The 20,301-nt window shown below is 38.0% G+C and overlaps 1 long non-coding RNA gene across 1 annotated transcript in view; it reads left to right on the top strand.

Annotated features, from left to right (window-relative positions):
* LOC116901472 overlaps positions 1-20,301 on the top strand; it is a 177,220-nt gene that overhangs the window by 58,558 nt on the left and 98,361 nt on the right. The window contains exon 2 of the long non-coding RNA XR_004387998.1: positions 11,288-11,354. This is a non-coding gene — a long non-coding RNA (uncharacterized LOC116901472). The remainder of the gene's footprint in view (positions 1-11,287; positions 11,355-20,301) is intronic.

Genomic DNA, 20,301 nt, shown 5'->3' on the forward strand with positions numbered 1-20,301 from the left:
TAGTTTGGATTTTAACATATTTTGACACGTGGTTTCTTATATTTGGCCTCATCCAGTTAAGAAGATAGCAAACAGTGTTTGCTGTTGATAATAGCGAGGAGTAGTCGCTATATTCAGGGTAATTTCCAGCAGAAGGCCTGAACAAAAAGCATGTTGTAATAAGGGGATTTTTATGCCCATTTACTGTTCACTTAGGCTCAAGCATTAAGTTCTGGAAAAGCCCATTTGGTGTGATTGATTACAGCAGCACTTCAACATATGGTCCCCAGACCTGCAGCATCAGTGTCATCTTCAAACTTAGAAAAACAGTTCCCCAGCCTCACTCCAATCTACTGAATCGAAAACTAGATGAAAGCGGGAATCAGCGTCCATCAGGATTTTCAGATGATTCTGCGGACCGAACTGCCGCTCTGAATAATTGGAGACAGTGCTGATGGCAGGGAACATGACCAGTTGTCCAGCCAGAGAGGAAGAAGCTTCTCAAATGAATCATCTTCCCTTGATGATACAGAGAAAAGTTTTTACGAAGGAAACGGCAAAAGCCAACAATGCACAATTTTGTGAGAACAAGTGACAAACAGAACTGAGGCGGCAGTCAGGTGTTAATGGCCTGGCACTTGCGCTAAGGCAGGTCTACACAGGGGAGCTTGCCATCCATGAACAAAACCCCAAAGGGGAAACGGAAGTGAAAACCCACAGCCTTCTTTGTCACAGAATCTCACTGCTTGGCATGCCTGCTGACAATTCACCTGTCTCCTTCTCCATGTGCTGACAACCCTCACCAAGCTATATTTATTCCTGCATCCTCATTGGTCTCCATTTGCTTTTTTTCATTTTAAATCCTTCTTTTTCTCAAATCAAAGTTTTAGAATCTAAAAGTTATATCACTGTAGCAGATACTAAAAAGAATACATATTCCACAGTTCAAAGAGCTAGACTGTTTTTGTAAATCCTCTGGAAGGGAGGGGAAGCTATTGTTTTTTGTTCTTGTTTTTGTTTGTTTGGTTGGTTGGTTTTGACATTGAAAAAAATCCTTGGAAACTTGCATGTAATTTTAAAAATCACGCTTACTCCATTGCCTGGGGCCGTGCTCCCAGCTTTGTTCTGAGATCATGCTACTGCCAGACTGTGCTCCAAGCCCAGGAAAGCCAGTTCTTTCCGGCTAGCTTCGACAACCCTTCCTCAACTACCCCGTCCTCTCTCCTTCTCCCGTCCACCTTAGCTCCGTGCAATAAAAACAGCTTTATTAATTTAGAACTTGCCAGATTACACAAATACTGGGTGAGGGAATTCCTGCCCTAACCTTATCAGCTAGCCTATTTAGGCCATCTGCTGGTCGTGGAGGCCGCCATTTCCAGCCAATCAAGATCTTAGGTGGTTGCAGTATGACTCTCTGAAACCCAGCCGAAACCCCTCTCCTTGCCTGCATCCCTCCTCTTCCTCCTGGACCCGGAAGTCCCACTTTTCCCTTTGCTCAGCAATTAGCTTCTGCCCTCTTTATTGACCAAATCAAGAACCAATTAGGAACCAGATTTTTGTATCAGCTCCTCCCCCTACAGGAAATTGTAAGTCTGAGGAAGATAAGGGGATGCATAGAAACTGAATGGGACGTAAGTGCGCTAGGTGTAGGTGCACTCTCCCTTGCTCTGTGCCTCCTCCATCTGTGTTCATACTGTCCTGTTCTTTCCTCACATTTAGTTGCCCCTCTTCAATGTGACTTCATCATGCGCTGTTGATTCTGTCTCTTTCAAACCTTCCATCTTTAATAGGGGAATTTTCTGAGTCTCGAGCATGGGATTCTTTTTTTCGTTCATTATTTCACCAACTTACTCATATGTTCAATTCTTACATCTTTGGTACATCTTTTCACTTGTCTTTTATGTGCATTGCTCCCTTTCTTCCTACTGTGATCCTGCCCGTTTCTGATTAGTTTTTCTTGACTGTCTTTTGATCTCACTCTTCTGAGAACTTTATATTTCTTTCGTTCTTTTTATTTTTAACTCTTTAGATTTTTTCTGCCGTTCTTTTGTTTTTTTAAAGAAAGTACTTAATATTCTGAGCAAAACGTTCTTTGTGTGTGAATGTTTCAACGAACAGTTCTTATAGCAGGATGATAAAGTCGCGAGGACGGCACCATTCTCCATTACTTCTGTCTCTAAAATATATCACATTATTAGGTCCTCCTGTTCATCTCACTTTCATCCATCCTTTTCTTCTACGGAGACTTATCTCAGTCTTTCTTATACACCCACACATAAATTCACATTTAGACAGCAACTGTAGTTTCCAGGAACATAACCGTTGGTATGAGCTCATCTATTCATGTTTCTCTCCTGATGGGCAAGATGCTGTACCTGGTTTATGATGTTAGCTGTGGAACAACAGTTTTGGTAACCATTTGGGGTTTCTTGATAATAAAGACATATCCAGATTTCAGAGAATGAGCTGGAATCTAAGAAGGAAGTAGGGATTTGAATTTAGCATCTCTGTCCACTGCTTTTTATAGATCAGGAAGTCTCAAACCATCTACGGAATGGGAAGAGTTCAGAAATGATTATGTTCTTTCTTCCCTTTCAGGATAATTATCTTGAAGAAAACTTGCCCCCAAAACAATGTCGGGTAACTTCATTTGTTCTCATTAATTTGTGAAGAACTTACTCCACTGTGATGATATTGGAGCTATTGGTTCTCCCATGGTTTTTTTCTGGTTGTTCTATCGCCATTGAAGCCATAATGATATTTCTCTTACCCTATCCTAGCTTACAAGGTTTAAGCAGGAAATAGACACCATGTCATTTCCCCAAGGGGACTCTCATTTATATAAGAAATATACTATTTAGTATACTCTTTAGAAATATATGAATATAAATAAATAAAATAAACTAACTGAATGTATACCAAAAATATTGGAGCGAGTCAGGGAGAGAGAAAGAAGGCATACACACCAAGAAGAAATACTTAGAAGAAGTCTAGGTGATTTTGATGATTATCATCTGTCATCCATTAATTGCCTCTGTGAAGACTACAATGATAAGCCCTGAGACAAGGCATTAAAACTGTGGGTGTTCAACCTTAAATGGGATGTCTGTCACAACACTGCCCTCCAAAGCTCAGGGAAGGTGGAAAGAATTTATTAAAATAAGGAAGAGTACTGTGAAATGTTGTCCTTTGGACTTTAACCAGTAATTTCATAATAAGACGTTGCTCTGGTCTTTGTCTATTGCAAAGAAAACTGTCATTGATGATGGTTGAGGACTACACATACCTTTAATATAAGGACAGGTATTTAGAACATAGCTAGGAAATGTGCTGACTTAGGAAAGTGGTGACTGTGGGTTCTCCTCTAAGATCTGTGACTTCACTAAGTGTTGGGTAGTTGGCTAAGGGTCTGGTACCAGGCATAATTTCGCTCTTAATGAACAAGTCTTATGTTCCTTTAATAAGCTGCTGGTTCCTGCCAAGCCAAGGTATACACGCTACTACATCATCCTTATGTTTATCTTCTATACATGTTTATTGTTGCTGATAGTCATCATAGCCGTCTAGGGTGTTGGTTATTTCCCTTCTTTGGAACATTGTAGGGTGCCTACAGAAAACCACAGCCAATCAAAATGCAGAGCTGTGTCCAAGTCCCAATGGATACATCTACACAAGAACTCCTATACCTCAACTCTGGGAACATTATGGAAGAGTTGGAGGAAAGATTATAAGAGCCAGGGATGAGGCTGTGAGAGTTTTTCCTAGTAATGTCAAAAGTTGCACCAGCATACTGTTTTCAAAAGATGAGCTGAGCAAGGACAACAAAATGGATGTGCCAAAGTAGTTGAGGGGAAAACCTAAGAGTTTTCAGCCTCACTCAAAGAACTTCAGGCAGCTAAGGAATGCTGAGAGTGGGAGAAAGAGTCTTTCCCCAGGGAACAGCATACCAATTGGTTATTCAATACAAAGTGGTCAACACTGAAAATTTGTATGTACAAGAGACAATATACAGAATAAATGGTTATATTCAGGAGTACATATGAATATGCATGTAAATGTCTTTTTTATTTTCTCCGATGAGGGAATGTAATAAGTAACCCTGGGCCTAGACCTGGAAGCTTCTAGCCTCCTTATAATCTAATCTTCTACAAGCCTGGACCTTGAAGGCTTCAGAGCAGCTTCTGACTGCTAACCTAGACCTAGAGTATTTCAGCCTCTGAGACTTAATGCTGAATAAATGTAGCCTTTCTAATTCTTTCTGAATTCTGGCAGGCTGGTTCAAGTCAACTGTTCTGTCTCAAACTCCTCTCCAAGCTGAATGATTCAAACTGACTTCTCTAGGCTTTTGACTAAATTGCTTTGCTTAGAAAAACTGCCTCTGAACTTCACAAACTTAACTCATACTCGACTTCTCTCCCTGTAAGGCAGCCTCTTTCCTATCTGTTCTTCTGAGAGTTGTGTGTATCTTACCTTGGATTCATTCTGTCTATTCTTTCTTTGATTCATCACTTTGTCTGCCCCGTACTTAGACATCATTGTTAGGGATTAAAGGTGTGTACTCAGGGCATTTCTGTTTTCTAGGTAGATCACATAGACCTAGATATTTGGATGTGATCTCTTGCCAGGGTAGCCATGTTACTGGATTAAAATTGATCTACATATGCATATACCTATATGTATGTAACAACAGTCAATGGAAAAATGGTCATGACTTTGAAAGAAAGCAAGGAAGAGTATATCAGGGTTTTGAGGGAGGAAAGGAAAGGAAAAATGATAGAACCTCAGAATTTTAAGATTTAATTTTAAAAATCAAAGGGATACTTTATAAAAGAAAACTTCTCTGAACTAGGTTTAGGGTAAGACAACACTATGGATATAAACTCAGGTATTTAGAAGGCAGCTCGATAATATGATCTAGAATGCAGACCTCAATAGATTCTCCCCAGGGACCTATGACTTCCCTAAGCATGGTTTTTTTCTTTTTTTTTTTCCCACTGTGTTTACAATACTGAGCAAAATTCTACCCTGTTCATGAGGCCACAGATCAAATGAAGATAGTGATTCGTTGCACTCTACAACAGTTTTAGAGCTACTGTACCAGTGGCCACATTTTTCCTAGATTGTTGAATTGTAGCTTGGAAGGTCCAGTGCTCAATTAATTCATTGGTGTCTTTTCTCCTCTAGCAGATTCCCTTGAACATTCCAGTACTGTGGAAGATAGCCAATAGGAAGTTCCCTGGTCAGTTCAGGAGATTTATCTGTGTCCTATAATCAGATGGTGTAGTGTCTCCAGCAATGGGGGTCTTGCTATCTACAAATACCTTACCTTATTGGATGCTTCTGGAGCCTTTGTGACCAGTTACTCATATGGAGACAGCCTGTCCCTGGCACTGAGGTTTTCATTTAGTGACCCATGTTTTGCTGAGAAGCATTTTTCATTAATATGAGTTACTTCTATTCAATGCCACTTTAATTAGCTATAAAATATGTGGGGTTTAATAAGGCCATTTCATAATTCTTACTTTTGGTTCATCTATTCTTCCCTTCCTTTTCCTTTACAATTTATCTTACCCCTGTTCAAATCTTTAGTTCCCTTTATTCTGTGCCTGCTCTTTATTTCAAATGTGTTCTCCTATCCCTTTTTATTTTATTTATTTTATTGTTTTACTTGCATTGCAATATCTTAAGCTCCTAAGTAACTTCTTACCCATTTTACTTTGGTTACTCTCTCCACTTGCCACTCGTTTTCCAATTCTGATCAATCCACTAACTGCTTTAACCCTTCTGTGCCCATTATTATCCCTCTCTACTTTCATTTCACCAGTATTCACCATTGTCACTCCATAAATACATCCCCGCCAATGAAAAATTCCTCGTTTCCTAGTTTTCATGTGTACTCTCTTAAAGACAAGAAACAGAACATTTGACTCTAGGATCCTTTTATGACAGAAAACATCCAGCTTTGTCTCAGGGGAAAAGGGTGAACTTAGAAGAATTTTCTTACAGTCCTTTCTATTTATTTGCAAATTTCATGTTTTATTTTTTTAAATAATGTTACAGTGTGTGTATGTGTGTGTGTGTGTGTGTGTGTGTGTGTGTGTGTGTATACCACATATTCATTTCCATGTGCACATTGATGGTTATCCAGATATACTTCATTTCTAAATTATTGTGGAAACTAGCAATGTACATAAATGTTCTATTAAGATATGAAGCCCTTTGGGTATATGGTCAAGAATAATGCTGGATCACATGATAGACCTATTTTTAATGTTTCGAGATGCTTCTAGATTTCAAATGTGTCTGCACTAGTTTGCACACAGCACTAGTATATAAGGGTTCCATTTCCCCATATGTGTTCGCACAGTTATTCTCATTTCTATTCCTAATGATGGCCATCTTGACTGGGTTAGAGAGAAACTTAAAGTAGTTCTGTACTTTTTTCCCTGGAGGCTAAGGATGTTGAATACCTCTTAAAAGTGTTTAGTAGCCACTTGTACTTTTCAGAACTTTTTGTTCAGTTTAATAGCTTATTTTAAAAATTATTTTCCAAAAGCATTTTACTTATCCTTTCATCATATTACACAACATATTTTAAACACATTCACCCTCTTATCTTTCATCTAATTTCTCTTAGATCTATTTCCCAACCCTCCCCCTTTCATATGCCTCTCCCTCTCTTCCTCTCTCTTTCTTGTAAGCTGTTTGTGTCCAATTTGTGTTGCCATTTACTCCTGGCTATAAGGCCATCTTCTAAACATGGATGGTCTACTTACTAGGAGCCATACCCATCAAGAATGATGTCTTCCTCCCCTAGGAGCCACCAAGTGTTCATAGCTCATCAGTTAGGGATAAGGGCTGGCGAATCCTTTCTAACTTGATCATATTTTAAAATTGAATTGTCTTCTTTAGTTTTTTGAGTTCTTTGTAAATTTTAAGATTGAAACCTGTTTAGATGTATCACTGACAAAGATTTTCTTCTATTCACTGGGCTAACTGCCCACTTGATCGGCCATTTCCTTTGTTTCCTCTGCTTCCACTTGTTCACTGTTGGTTTTAGTTTCTGAGCAATAGGAGCCGTATTTTGAAAGTTCTTGCTTGTGTCTATAAGTTGAATTCTGCTCCCCATGTTTTCCTCTAATACAAAACTTACATGTATTTAGAATCAAATAAGAAAGTAGACTTGGGAGTTAAAGGAATATGCCAACAGTGAATAGATTAAAACAGAGAGAATGATTTCTAATGCACTGAAATGTATTCATATGCCCTATAGTGTAATCAGTGTGCACATTTGCCAAGCAACCAGACCATACATTATTCACCTGGGACTGGAATCTAGATATACTGGTGTCTACTTTATTGTTCAAAATATATAATAATGAAACAGAAAGGGCTAAATGGTGTGAGAGATAGGAGAGCAAGATAAAGAAGACAATTCAGGGAGTGTTAGTTATACACTAAGACCTTTTGAAAAATCCATGGGAAACCTAACAATGCTGTGTGTCAGGGTGAAGAGACGTTCCCCAACTGGATACCACATGATTGAAAATAAATATCCTTGTTTTTTTAAAACCAGGAATGGGTTACTTTGTTTTGAGTTGTTGACCAGTTGACTCTTATAGACATCTCTACCATTACAGATTATTGCTACTGCTTTTAGTTTCCATTCAGAATTAGACAGTAAGCGCTATTGATGTTAACACTACATAATTTGAGTCACAGAACACGGAGAAATAAAGCTGTTCCTGACTTGGAAGCTTCATCCCTACGGGCTAGCTTTCATAATGTTGAAAGATGCTGTGTATACTTTGAGAGATTAAAGGTAATCATCGGTTTTTATCCAACTATTAGTGCTGCATGCTATCACAGTAACAGGCATAATAAGACACTGCTTCTACTGGTGACATAAATGTTATGAGAGTAATCAACTACTGTCTGATTGGAACTAAGGAGTGCGGTATGAGATGAAGCTCATACCTGGTACTATTAACAGAGTCACAAACCTGTTGCTAGATATGTCAGGGAGAACCTACAACTATTATTCTGCTAAATAGATATGGAATTAGAATTACTAGTACTTACTTATTATGATATGTATAGAGCAGTGTGTCTTTCAGCTCTCATCAGAGAAGTTTCCTCTTGCTGTAGGAACGCAGAGACCCTCAACAGGTCAACATGCAGATAATAATAGATTGGGGAGTGCCTCTTCATAAATGGGAAAACTATGTCATGTAAATGTAACTTTTATTTGTCAAATGCAATTGTCATCTCAGAGGCTTATGGCTGAATAAGCTCACCATTTCTAGTTCTTTCTGAACTCTAATTAACGGTTCAGGTCAGCTACTCTAGCTCAAACTCTTCTCCAAGCTGACTGATTCAAACTGGCTTCTCTCGGCTTCTGACTGAATTGGTCTCCTTGACTTCAGACTAACTCTGGCAATCTGTTCTAGTCTTATGGCTCCTTCTCATTCTCTGGTTCATTCTGTCTTCACCTGTAACCTGTCTCTAAAACTGCCTCCTCTATTGGTCTCTGTTTCTCTCTTAAGTTGCCTTTCTGTCCTGTGTTTCTTTAAGTTGGCTCTCTTTCCTGTGCTGTAATTGTAATGTTGCGAGTATCAAATTTTTCTCTTTGTTTGCCCCTCAATTAGATATCACTTTCAAACTTGGCTACTTCCTGCTACAAACCAACCTTCATTATTTGGGATTAAAGATGAGTACTAAGGGTATGTCTCCATTACAGCCAGAGGAATTAAAGGAATCTAGTATGTTCAAATTCCAGCTGGATCAAACAGACCTAGAAGATCTTTGGGTCTGATTTGTTGCCAGAGCACCCATGTTTATGGATTTAAATTCCTATTTGGTATCATATTCCTCCCCCATAAGGCTCAGGTATTCTTGTTAGAGAATCTGTAGAAAGATTGTAAAAGCCAGAGGATGACTTCAAGAAAATTATGCTTTCATATATGCAGGGAGGTTGCATATATGAACTCATAGTGATTGTAACTATATGTACAAGACCTACACAAATTCAAAATAGGAAATATCCTAGCATGTAGCAGGAAGACAGGCACAGAGTCCTATCACCAAATCAAGAAGATATTCATATTTGTAGCTGTTTGGAGAGTGATAACAGTTTTTATTAATGGTGTGATTGTCAGTAGGTTTATTACTCTAGGGCATACCTGAGTCTCAAGGATAGTTTGAAGAACCAAATTGGATTTGATTTAAAAAAATAAACTAAAAGAGAACTTGGGAATGTGTGGGTTAGGGAAGTGAGGGTGGATCTGGAAAGTGCTGGGTGAGGAGGGTGAATATGATCAAAATACATTATGAAATTTAAGAATCAATATAATTAAAAATGATGACAATTAGTGACAAGGAAAAGATCAACTATAATGTTTCAGTTGTTTGCTGTGCCAAAACACTTAGATCACCAGAAAATATTTTCTCATTCTTCTGAAACTTTCACAGGACTCCAGAGATACCCCATCTTTTTTTTTTTTTTTTTTTTTTTTTTTTTTTGGAACTGGGGACCGAACCCAGGGCCTTTTGCTCCCTAGGCAAGCACTCTACTGCTGAGCTAAATCCCCAACCCTGAGATACCCCATCTTTATTGTGTAAAATAACAGCAGTTCAGCTCAGTTGGGTTGAAGAACCCACATCTAAAAAGTTTGGCAATTTGGTTATAACTTGTGGTTGAAAGGTCCCCTGGAACTGTCAAAAGATTTCTGACCTGGCTTCTGGTAAAGGGCCAGCTTGAAGACTAAGACTCAGATCTAGTACTGTGTCAAATTATCACCTTATGTTGGTTCAAAATGGACACAGAATAATCCAGACACAAGGGACGGAAAGCACACATGTGAGTGAGTAATGGAAATTTTAGGCCATTGGAAACTAGTGATGCTTCACACACCCTATTAACTTTGGAATATTCACAGCAGGAAAGAGACATTGTACAGTGTTTAAAAGATTTCCAACATTCATGCATATAAACATGAATTTCAGCTAATGGAAAATGTTATTAAAAATAGAAAAAGAACCTATAATTTGAAAAAATCCTTCTAAATAGCATGTCACCCTTTATTCTTTTTAGCAATGTAATTGCAATCTGACTTCAACTGCATATTTTTGGGGAGGGTATTGTGGCCTATGTACCCAGTGTTCAACACGGGGTTTTCTTTGGGCATATAGTCTGCCTTCTCTGCTTTCTCTACTGGGTGGAGATCACAAGATTAGCCTGTCTTTCACGCTATTATAATACTCCGGACCAATGCATCAGGGTTCATAGAGGCCACATTTTAAATGATGATTAGCTTATTAAATCGATAAGATGTCTTAGAGATAAGAGGTAAGACTTGTGTGCTCTGTATATAGCTAGAGGTAGGATCAGCCGGTGTCACTAACTCAGTGTCTGGAAAAGATGTAAAAAGGCCTTGGCTTGGAGTTCTTTCTCCTCAAACTTACATACTGTGTCTGAAGGGGTTTGATCAACAATTTGAATAGCTACCTCCAAATTAAACTCGAAACCGTGTTTCTCTCTCCTGATTAGGACTACACTCCTTCGTAGAGGATATTTATCACATGTTATATTTCTCTGCCTAATGTCTCATTACACGTTTCTGTCCTTAAATATGAATAAGAATCTGTGGGATGTATCAAAGCATAGAAAAATCAAATACAGTCGGATATTTCAAAAAGCATGCATTCTCTCATTTTCTTCTACCAGTGCCGTACCAAAGAAAGGGATTTTTCATTCTGTTAACACCAAACTCTGCTGGTCTGATAGTGCAGCTCACTCATTTAACAACTGTGTTGAAGAGTAGAGGAGCTAGTAGCTCTGAGGACCCCCCACTAAGGATAAAGAAACTACAGCAACGTTATCTCATATAATCTGTGGACCAGGAGATGTGAAGATTCTGAGAACAGTTAAATGGAGCCAAGAAATAAGTAATTTAAGAGGAAAAAAAATGTCGTATTGAGTTATGTGAGCAGAGTGCTCAAGGTCATGTAAAGTTTTACCCTTGGGTGCCTTGAAATGTTGTATTATGTGTTTCTTTCCTTTATCAGTCAACAATGTATGATAGATGTAGTCTATCAAATCCAGAAGATGTCCTCTTGGGTCATTACTTGTTATGAGATGTAAATCCTGAAGATTACATTAAAATTTGGGAGGCTTAAATCCAGCTGTGTCCTGCCTGATTCAAGCACATGGGCAAAGATTAACCTGCTTGCTTCATGGTTATAAAAAGATTATGAAAGTAAAACCATCCAGCCTGTGATGCCAGACCTCTCTTGTGTTTCTTCATAGATCCTGTGCACTTATTAAGTCGAGATAATTAACAGAGTGGAATCCATTCACCACATCATCTGACTAGGTATTGTCAATTAAGACTTCCTATAAGTTAGGATTAAGTCTCTAAATTTAGGTGTGTGTGTGTGTGTGTGTGTGTGTGTGTGTGTGTGTGTGAGAGAGAGAGAGAGAGAGAGAGAGAGAGAGAGAGAGAGAGAGAGAGAGAGAGAGAGAGGTGGGTGGGGTGGGACGAAAAGAGATCTTTACTGTTTCTATTAATTTATGTGTTTTGAATATTAGAATGCTGTACCTCATCATTCCCACTGATAAAATTTGAATCTCCTCTTCCCTCAGCTCTTTATGTCAATATTTCTAAGATAATTGATGAGACATAGGGCAGACAATTTAAAAAGTGGAATTAATCATTAAATTAATTATCCAGAGCTAGCTTGACTATATTTAGAACATAATTTAATTTTTAACTCAAGCAAGATATTTTTGCAGTTGAAAAGCACAACTCATATTCCAATGCATACACTGTGTGTGTGTGTGTGTGTGTGTGTGTGTGTGTGTGTGCGCGCGCGTGCGCGCGTGTGTATTCTATATCTTTGAAGAGGACAGGGTTCGTTGTATTTTATACATCCCTGATAGTTGGACACATGGAGGTCTGTCTGTATTGACAACTATAAGGCAGCTTATCATGAAGGTATTTTGGAAGTTTTCCCTGCTACTATCTCCATATTCAGAACAGTGGGAGAGACCGATGGGTAGACTACTCTGTGGCTTTTGATCCTTAGTGAGAGGAAATCAAAAGTTGCTAAGAATGACATTGTTTGCAATATTTCGTTCTTACTAGATATATAGGAATAAAGATCATTTTTGTGGGATGGTTATAATAAAGAAATGCTTTATCTTGAATGATAATGGACACGATTAAAGTTTGAAATATTACATTAGATAAATGTAGAGATATTTTTACATTAACTCTACCAATTCAACTGAACTGTGAAATAGTTGAGTAGAAATATATACTTTCCGAAATGTAGCGATCACAATGCTCAAATTCGTTTGAACCATTCAGGAATAGATTGGAGTATATTAAGTATAGGAGATGAAGCTAGGGTGATTTTGTAGTTCTGGAACAAGATTGCTTTTAGCTTCAATACAAAATGTGCTGTAGCCAACATGAAAAGAGAGATGTGATATTAAATATAAGAGTGGTTATGATCAAATAAAAGTCAAGACTTAGAGTATCTTAGCAGGATCCCATTAGAGTAAGGGGCAGAGTGAACTCCAGCATAGTGCAGAGAGATAAAATTAACCTTCCTGGCATTTCTTTCTTTCTTTAATTCTTAGAAGGTGCTAAAGCTCTTTTATTTTTACAGTTCATTAAAAAAATTATGTCTCAGGTTTTGGCAAGAAAACAAACAATCAAAGAAACAAACTAGAAGAGATTCAGTCCAATTAGTGAGAGTAGGTGTCTTAGTCAGGCTTCTATTCCTGCACAAACATCATGACCAAGAAGAAAGCTGGGGAGGAAAGGGTTTATTCAGCTTACACTTCCACATTGCTGTTCATCACCCAAGGAAGTCAGGACTGGAACTCAAGCAGATCAGGAAGCAGGAGCTGATGCAGAGGCCATGGAGGGATGTTAACTGGCTTGCTTCTCCTGACTTGCTCAGCTTGCTCTCTTATAGATCCCAAGACTACCAGCCACAGGACAGCACCGCTTACAATGGCCTGGGTCACTAGTTGAGAAAATGCCTTACAGCTGGGTCTCATAGAGGCATTTCCCCAAGGGAGACTCCTTTCTCTGTGATAACTCCAGCCTGTGTCAAGTTGACAAGCAAAACCACCCAGTACAGTAGGTTATCCTTTATTTGTAACTTTGATCATATTATTTTATTCATGGAAGCAGTGATGGTTGAAATTAACTGTATTTTAAAGTAACCACAAAAGAAATCAGTGTTACTATTTGTTTTGAAGCCAAAGTTTCTATTGCTACATAAATGTGAGCATCTTTTTCTTGTTTGTTTTATGGGATTTGAGTATATTGTACAAGGACTATTCAAATATTCCATTACGATGTGCACATGGAACATTGGAGCTTTAGTTTGGGGTACAAGCTCCTAGCACATCAACGCATGGCTGGGCCTGTGCTCACAAAGCTTTATTTTGCTGAGTTCATTTTATGCAGAGACACCTGTTATACCTAAACATCTGAACAAATTATCAAAACTTCTATTACTACTTTCATCGAACAAAGATTTGTTAAACACCGACACTATGGTAACTCTCACAGTGCTAGGTCCTATAGGAAGAAAAATAACAGAAAAGCCTACCCTCCAATGGAGCAGACTCATATCTGCACTGTGTCTTAGCGACTCTACAGTAGAAGCATTGGTCTGCTGGAGGAATTAGAGATGAAAGGGTAGGCCCCTTCTGATGGATGCCCAGTGAAGGGTAGTAGAAATGTCAGTCAATTAAGGGGTAATATATTGATTATTTATTTGGGTTTCATCCATTTAAAAATATCTTATTGATCACCTGTAAGGAGCAATGATAAAACTGTATCATGAACCACGAATTACAAAATCTCCAGGTATGAAAAATTGTCAACAGGAATTGAGGCGATGATAAAAGATAGAACTTGCTCAGGACTGAAGGAAGACACCAGTGGAAGCCAATATTATATATTTCTGCTGTGAGTCAGCGTCTGTCTCAGTTCTCATTTGCATCCACAAGAATATTTGTGCTGTGTGTGTGTGTGTGTGTGTGCGCGCGCGCACGTGCACGCCTGTGTGTTCACTGCTCATCTCCAGTGTCTCATATGCAGGAAGTTCAGAATTATTTAATAAAAAGAGTTTTTCATGAGTCATACAGATTTTAATGTTTTGAAGATTTAATAAATTGGATGTACTAAGGAGTAGATACTACTATAGGGACAATGTTGACAAAGAATTTAAAGATCTGGTGTCAGGAATATGACTAAAGAGCCTATATTAGGTCTTCATCCCAGAGATAATGGAAAAGTTCTCGAACGCCTAAAATGTTTTTGCGGAAGCACTTTGGAGACTCTCAGAAGTGGATGGTATTATTTATGATTATAAGGAAAGAAGTTTATTTAGACTCTACATAGAATATTTAACTCTTTAGATAAAAAGGAAATAATGGAATTCATGCCCTATAAGTCGTTGGATCGGGATAAATTCTTAAAGGTCTTCTGTTTGGTAAGCTAAAGTGGTAAGTTGTCAGTTTTTGTGTATTCATAGACAAAATAAGCGCAGTGGATTTTACAAATTGTATAGTTCAATTCCAGGTGTCTAATAAGGGAAGTGTTATCGCTCTCTCAACTATGAAATGTCCAGTAGAGTAAAAATTTTGGGACTCTAGAAACTTGCAAAAACTTGCTGATATCCTATGAGTTCAGCTCTCTGATTTTAAGTTTATAAATATTTTTACAGGGTGATTTTTAAAAATCACTAGTAATGTTCGTCAAATCGTGGTTGAAGAAGATCATTGAATTTCTGAAATCTGTTTAATCTAAAGATCTCCATTATAGAAAATAATTTAATAATAAAATTCCCATAAAGCTCATTTTCGTTTTTTTAACTTAAAAAAAATGACATTTACGTGGTATATGTTCATTTTTTTGAGGGTAGGTGAAACAGCATCACCAGGACATTAGAATAAGGGAGGGGCCACCAACCCTCATTGCCGGAGATATCATTGTTACGTCCTCCTTAGCAAATGGCACAGATGCCATCCAGCAATCACCTGCAATAGCCAGGCATTCACAGCACGAAAAACAAAAGCTGTGTGATTATTTTAACACATTTTAATAGAAAAGCATTAGGTCAAATTCAACATTCTTATGGTTAAAACCTATCAGAAGGTTTAAATAGATGGAAATGCCCTTAACCTAATGAAGAGGGTCTCTAAAATCCTATTAACGATGCCATACACATTGGTGAGACAAACTGTTTTCTAATACGATACCATAGCAGCATGGTATAATTGATCATGTCCATCCTACCCTTTGTTGAGCAAGCTAGCCTGTGAAGTAAAGGGAGAAAGAAATACATAGATAACAGGCCTTCATGGTGTAAGGGAGGAAGTGACCAATGCATGATTTTTTTTTTATTCTGAAAGTCCTGAATAACATAAACAACTCATAGATTTTTGCATCGATTTGAAAAAATTACAGTTGAGTAAGCACAGAGTGACTACATTTATCCTGTATGATAAGATCACGCAAAACGGAATTGTAAGAAACCACTCGTAATGATATTGAAGCAAAAAAAATGAAAAAATAAAGTTATGAAAATCCAAGGAACTAAAACCCCAAATTTACAAAATATTTCTAAATAAAGACGTATCTTTTATAGTAAATGATACAACTTGTGCTTATGGATCATAAGTCTCTCTCCAATTTATCTTCTAATTAAATGCAATTTCTAGTGAAATCACAGTAGACTTACTTATGGAATTACGTGAGCCTAAAAGTATGCAAAAATTAAAATGATGTCACCTAGGAAGTCAAATCAGTTTTGAAAGAGAAGAAAGAGTTGCTATAGTATTCAAACTACCTGATTTCAAGACCATTGCGTCTGTAATAATGAAGATAGATAGCATGACATTTGCCTAAGATTAGCACACATGTCAATGAATATAATGGAGGGTTTAAAAATAGTCCCACACATGGCAAAGCAATTAGTTCCTTAAGGTTCTAAGGCAATTACATTGCAAAAGGAGCATATTTTGAGCAATTGGATATGTTTTATGGAGGAAATTAAGCCATAGCTTTAGTACACATCACATATATAACCTAATTACAGATAGCTCATGAATCTATATATTTAAAATACAGCACCATGGAACTTCTAGAAGAAAACATAGAAAATGTATTCCAAACTTTGTAATTTAGATAAGAAACAAAACATGGAAGAACAATATTAATCACTTAATTTTAATCACTTAGTAATCACTTAAACTTAAAATGTCTGTTCTTTAAAAAAAAAGCAAGCAAACAAAACAGTATTACAAAAAATATGTCATTCTCTGTATATCAGGAAAAAAACTGAATATACAACAAGCAAGGAATTGACATTTAGACTATGTATTTTGAACATTCTTTAAATCACAAAGAACAAAACACTAGCGAAGACAAAGTTGGGCCCAGAAGACACACAGTCATAAATGTTGGGGCATCTGGCAGTTCCCATGGTCTGATGAAGTCAGCAAGCAAAAGGACCAGCAGCGAATCACTGGCCTGTAAATGTCTGAATTTTACTTTTTAACTCATTATGCAACAATTTGTCCAAAACGTCTATCCTACTAATCTTCTAAAATATTTCATTAGTGTATTAACTATAAAAATTAAGTTCCATTATGCACGTAGATGTGAGCAGCATATTAGGGTCACATTTATTTCTTTGTTCCCTCTTTACCTCTCTTCCCCCTTCTGAATGATCACATTCCTATTTTCTACTATGAAATATTAATAGTTAAAGTGTTCAAATAGTTAAATAGTTAAAATTAATTGTTAAACTGGACATTGGTTGGCCACTGCTACAAGGTCTGCACCATATTTCCCCTAGCACGTCTTGCAGGAAGGACAGATTGCAGGTCTAAGTTCTTGTGGCTGGGTTAAGACAGGCATGGATGGCCACACAGTGGATGCTGGATAGTTCAACGATCTAGGACAGAACCAACCATGATTGCTACCAACCCAAAGTAAATGTAATGAATCCTAATTATATTCTGCTATGCGCATAAATTGGTGCCTTGCCCAGTCATCATCAGAGAGGCTTCCTCTGGCAGGAGATGGGAGTGGGTACAGAGACGCACACATTCATTATGAAGAGATGGTCTAAATAGATGTTCTCTATTGGGTCCCTCCTCTCAGAGCTTAGGAATTCCCTTAGAGGGACCAGAAAGATCACAGGTGTCAGAGGGGAAGGAGGACACCAGGAGATCATGACCCACTGAATCAATTTATGCTTGCGGGAGCTCACAGAAACCGAGACAGCCTGCCCAGGCCAGCGAGGGTCAGCACCAGGTCCTCTGCACATATTTATGGCTGTTAGTTTGGTGTTTTTGTGAGATTCCCAACAGTAGGAGCAAGTGTGTCTGTGTCTCTTTTGCCTACTCTTGGGGGCTTTTTCCCTCTTATTGAGTTGCCTTGTTCAACCTTTATATGGATTTTTTTTTTTACTTTTCTTTTTATATCTTGTTTTGTCATGTTTGCTTGTTGTCTTTTGGAGGCCTGTTCTTTACTGAAGAGGAAACAGGAGTGGATCTGGAAAGAGGGGAGGTAGAGAGGAGCTGGGAGGAGTAGAGGGGGATATCTGTGGATAGGCTATATTGTATGAGAGATGAATAATTTTCAATAAAAATTAAAAATAAACTTCTTTGAAAGTCGTTTAAAAAAATCTAGGCCTGCATTTGAAAAAAAATGACATTTATTCTTCTGAGTCTTGTTTGTTTGGCTTAACATAATAATCTGTGATTCCATCCACTTTGCAGTGTGTGTGTGTGTGTGTGTGTGTGTGTGTGTGTGTGTGTGTGTGTGTGTGTGTTATACATACCTGGTGGTATATTTGTATAGGAACACGTGTATAGAGGTCAGAAATCAAGGTAAAATGTCTCCAAGCTCTTTCACCTTTAATTTTTGATCAGGGTATTTTGTTGATTCCAAAGCTCACTGGTTTGGTCCATCTAATTGTTCAATGAGCTGCAGAGATCACTGTACCAGGACGGGTATAGCATATGCCAGTGGGCTTGGCTTTTTACATTGGTGCTGGGATTTAAACACATGTCTTCATGCTTGTGTCGCAGGTACTTTACCAGTGAGCATGTCTCCAGCCCCTCAGCCATTTTTGTTTGCAATTGGCATAATTTCAGCTTTCTTTATGGCTAAAATAAAAGCACCATGTGCATACACCATCCCTTTTTTTTGATATATATCCATTCTTCTGTTGATGGGGAATATGGACTGATTCCCTAACTTGAAGTCAATAGTGGCATAGTAAAGATAGTGGTATGTAGGTGCCAGTGCCTGGTGACTTATTTTTCTTCCTGTATCTACCCAGCACTGTTGTATCTTGATTTCCTGACAGCAATAGTTTTTAAGGACTTTATACTTATTTCCATAATGGTAATATACCATTACATAATACCACAGCAATGTACAGAGTTTTGTTTAATTCAACATCCTACCCAAACTTGGTTGATTTTGTGTTTTTTAATGATAGCCATTCTTCCTGGAGTTTCATGGAATCACAATGAGGTTTTGATTTCCCCTTCTCAGATAGAATTCTGGCTGCATGATATCCAGCACTTAGCAGTGGTCCAAGGCACCGCTTCTCCTTTGAAGAGCATCTTTGTACTGAGAATAATAGGGAAATCAGCCCAGTTTGAACTTTGCTGCTTCTTAACCCAATATACGTGGTATTTACCTGCTGTTTATTGTGTGATCTCCAGTAAACTTGTATGTGATTCATCATTGCCAGCTTGGGAAGACATTAGACATTGGATTGCAGGAACCTACAGGAAAGGAGAATGTAGTATTAGTTTTAACTGTACAGAGACAGTTGGTTAGGGATTGTACCGAGCCTTGGCAGTATCCAATGCTGGTTGCACAGGTCTCATTTACTGTGACCATACAGCGAGCAGAAGACCTTTAAGTTTGCATTCGCTAATAGAGCAAAGCCTGTCCTCTCAGTAGCCAGTGAAGCCCATTATAACTGTAGGCTGGTGGTGTTAGCTTGGTTGAAACAGGAATGCCCTGGTTAAATTACTGTTTTTACATTGAGCTCTTCATTTTATAGTTGTAGGGTGTCTTGTATCTCCCTTTATAAATTTATCAAGTACTTTATTTACTTACATAATGTTCATTTATTTTATCATTAAGCAACACATTTATCATTTATTTTATCATTAAGAATTGGTAATCCAATCAGTCTGAGATTTGCAGCTCTTTTGTTTGTTCGATTTTCACCCTGATTTCTATTTCATGAATTTTAAGACTTCTCTCTGGGCCAGAGAGGAGGCTCAGTAGGTAAGAGTGCCCACCGAAGACCTGAGTTTTGTCCTGAACCTAAAATGGAAGGCGAGACGCCACTTCCAAAGATTATTCTCTGACCTCCACCCACATGCTGTTTATAGTTTAAGTGTACAGAAACACCCATTCACCCACACAATATTACAATCACAGATCAAATATGAATTATAAAATGTTAGATCTGTTTTGCCCTCATTAAGATCCCATGACTTCATTTTCTCTACTTAATAATGTCGCTGATGGTTAGAACTCAGATTAAGCTTAGTTCCTGTTTTTCATGTTTTCCCTGCTTCTATCCCCCTTACCCATCTCCTCCTTCTTTTGCCTCCCACACTTTTAAGAAGTAGCCACGAGAATCATTCAGCAGGTGATACAATTTCGAAATGAGAGTGGAAGTCAGAGATTTCAAAACAACCATTTCTAGCCATGTTTTGCATGGAAGAAAGTAAAATTAATCACACTTACACTAACCTAGGTGACAAGAAACCCAGCCAGTCCTCTTTGCCAATGATAAAAAGAAGAGTTAGGGCAGTGGAAGAGGTAGATGAAGCCAGTCTTGTCTAAAGTTATGTGATTGTCTAAATTTATGCAGCATTTTATCTTCACCAACCATATTTAAGAAATAGAAATTGGGGGAGTGATCAACCAGTGACTGGTCTAGGTGGAGACACATGGAATGAGAGAGTTCCACCCCTCCCTGACACTGCCTAATGGGCCAAGACTCAGAGACTGGAAAGTCCAGAGAGTAACATCAGCAGCCTACAAACAAAAACAAAACCAAAACCCAAACCCAGAACACACCGACAAACCAACCAACCAAAAAATAAAACAAAAAACCCAAGCAACAAAAACCAGAAAGTCAATGTAATGGTTTCTAATGATATTCTGCTCTACTCATAGACAGGAGCCTAGCATAGTTTTCCTCAGACAGGTTTCAACCAGCAGCTAATGGAAACAGATGCTGAGA

This window comes from Rattus rattus, chromosome 5 (genome assembly GCF_011064425.1).
Source record: "Rattus rattus isolate New Zealand chromosome 5, Rrattus_CSIRO_v1, whole genome shotgun sequence".
In the NCBI taxonomy this organism is placed as follows: domain Eukaryota; kingdom Metazoa; phylum Chordata; class Mammalia; order Rodentia; family Muridae; genus Rattus; species Rattus rattus.